This window comes from Echinops telfairi, unplaced genomic scaffold, assembly GCF_000313985.2.
Source record: "Echinops telfairi isolate 266 unplaced genomic scaffold, ASM31398v2 ScPeMD7_7468;HRSCAF=8506_0, whole genome shotgun sequence".
In the NCBI taxonomy this organism is placed as follows: domain Eukaryota; kingdom Metazoa; phylum Chordata; class Mammalia; order Afrosoricida; family Tenrecidae; genus Echinops; species Echinops telfairi.
Genome location: NW_022111369.1, coordinates 55,472,021 through 55,474,955, shown reverse-complemented (window position 1 = coordinate 55,474,955; position 2,935 = coordinate 55,472,021). Strand labels below are relative to the sequence as shown.

General features: G+C 45.5%; 1 pseudogene; it reads left to right on the top strand.

Moving 5' to 3' along the window:
* Positions 1 to 1,904: 1,904 nt before the first annotated feature.
* Positions 1,905 to 2,163, top strand: LOC115873336 (annotated as a pseudogene).
* The last annotated feature ends 772 nt before the right edge of the window (positions 2,164 to 2,935 follow it).

Here is a 2,935-nt window from a genome sequence, read left to right as displayed (position 1 = left end):
ATCAGAGGGGGGATCAAGTGACAAGGTGTTAACCCTTTGAGTCAGATTGATCATTTAATCCAGTATGATTGCCTCTCCAAAACTCTGTCTGATAACCAGGTTATTCTCAGCCCTCAATTATGGTTAGAGCAGCGGTTCTCAACCTGTGGGTTGCGACCCCTTTGGGGGTCGAACGACCCTTTCACAGGAGTCGCCCGATTCATAACATAGCAAAATTACAGTTATAAAGTAGCAATTAAAGTAATGTTATGGTTGGGGGTCACCACAACATGAGGAACTGAATTAAAGGGTCGCCGCATTAGGAAGGTTGAGAACCACTGGGTTAGCTGGAAATCACTGGAGACGTATTCCCTGTGTAGATCCTGCAAATATGTTTTAGGCTTCCACTGTCATCCATGGCCTTCTGCACACCAGAATCTCACAATTAAAGCTCTGATACTATTCCCTCCTTCAGATTTGGAGTATATAATTTACACTCCTTGGGTCACAAATGTTGGAGAGCTTGTTCTATGTGGGCTTAGTTGACATCTCACTTAGATGGCTGCTTGTTTGGAAACAAGCCTTTAAGACCCCAGCCACTATTCTATTCCATAGCTGGGCACCATCTAATTTCTTCCCCACACTTTGCTATAGCACTACTATATATCAACTGTATTTCCTGCATGAGGGCAAGTATGGAGCAGGGACATGTCTTAAGAACTAATTGTTCTAAGATTGGAGCTAGGATTAAGTGTGAACCTAAAATCCATTCCTGAATCTATGTTTTTTTTATCTGCCTCTGGTTCACTTTAGAGACATCCTTGTTAATCTGTGGTCAAGAATCTTATCAATCATCTCCCTGGAGCATAAGGATCTTCTGTTTATAGTGTTGTTGATTAGCCCCTGGTACTCATTTTCAAAACACTATTGAGAGAGGGAGATTGAACAAGTGTAGCCTAACTACATATCACCATACCTGGATGTTTCACTTGGACCGAATAAATCCTTATGTCACTGGACGCTATTTGCACTAACAATGGGAGTTAGTGGTCAGACAAAACTTACAGTAATCTTCATTGACAATGTTAGTCACAAGTTTCCCAGAATAATACACATCTTAATATAGTAAGCAGGACATTGAAGTAGTAAGTAAATGTTAGTCTGCCTACAGACAGTTCAGTACTCTTGGTATAGCTGTTTTCTGTTTTAAAAAAATCATTTTATTGGGGGCTTGTACAACTCTTATCACAATCCATCCATCCATCCATCCATCCATCCATCCATCCATCCATCCATCCATTGTGTCAAGCACATTTGTATATTTGTTTCCCTCATCATTCTCAAAACATTTGCTTTCTACTTGAGCCCTTGGTATCAACTCCTCATTTCTCCCTCTCTCCCTACTCTCCCTCCTTCACGAACCCTTGATACTTTATAAATTATTATTATTTTGTCATGTCTTACACTCTCCAATGTCTCTCTCCCTTTACCCACTTTTCTGCTGTCTGACCCCCAGGGAGGAGATTATATGTAGATCCCTGTAATCGGTTCCTCCTTTCTACCCCACCCTCCCTCCACCCTCCTGGTATCACCACTCTCACCACTGGCCCTGAAGGAGTCATCTGTCCTGGATTCCCTGTGTTTCCAGTTCCTATCTGTACCAGTGTACATCCTTTGGTCCAGCCGGATTTGTAAGGTAGAATTGGGATTATGATAGAGGAGGGGAGGAAGCAGTCAAGAACCAGAGGGAAATTGTATGCTTGTCTTCTGCTTCTTAAGACACCATGTGAGGCTGAGCAGGCAGATTCGGTCATTGAAGAGCAAGAGTGAGAAGAAAAAGCCATCAAAGCCCAACAGCCTCCTTTTTCTCCAGCTGCAGTCCCTCCACCTTCAGACACGCTAGTGATTGACTGATACAGGCAGCTATGAGGGAGCCAGTGAGTAGCCAGTAGAGCTCCCTTCTCTTCTGGTGGATACCCATCCCAGAACTGGACCCATCGGAGCTGGAAGGCCTGGGTCTGTCCACGGCCACCTAAGAGATTGAGAGCCCCAGTGACCACGCAAGCAGCCAGAGCAGAGTGAGAGAGAAACCCGGATGGCGATGCTCTCCTTGATTACAGCACCTTCAACTTCAGGACAGCACCCATTGCCAGCAGTCACGCCTTTGAGTTGGATTTGCTCTAAGGCCAAGACTCTTCTCTCCCACCACCTTCTCCTCCTCATTGTTTTCCCTTCCAGCCCCTTCTGGCCCAGTCTTTCCCATTTTAATCTTGCTCTCTCCCCTCCATTGTGATGAGGTGGTGCTGATGAATCTGCCAGAATTTTATTTATTTATGTGTTTATTCATCTATTTATCTTCCTTCCTTTATCACAAAGGCCTTCACACCACACAGTCAATATTGAAGCAGTGGCAGTGGAGTGTAAAGGTTCACAAGGATCCACCCCCCCCCCATAGTCACTCCTGGAAAGTAAGCCTGATGGGGGTTGGGGCAGGGGAGGGGAGGTGTGTTAGTCTGGGTACTTTAGAGAAACAAATCCACAGAAACTCATGTATAAAAGAGAGTTTTATATAAAGGGTAATTGCACATCAAGAAAACATCCCAACCCAGTGCTGCCCAAGCCCAGAAGCCCAACATTAGCCCATATGTCCGACACTAATCCACAAAGTCCTCCTCCATCTCACAAAACACACACAATGAAGCCAACTGCAGGAGGAAAGCCCAATCAGTGAACGTTTAAGCATCTCAGCACTGGCAGGGGTCTCCACACAGCTGCTCCAGCACCCAGGGCTGAATGGGGGTAGGTCCATGTGGCTTCCCTTTGGGGATGTCTTGTAGGAAGTGAGCCTTGCCAGCTGAAGCAGGGAACTGGCTAAGGCAGTTGCACCCTGGTCTCACCATCAGAAAGCAAGAGACCCGAGAACTAGAAAGGTGAGGCTCACAGAGCCATTTATCTC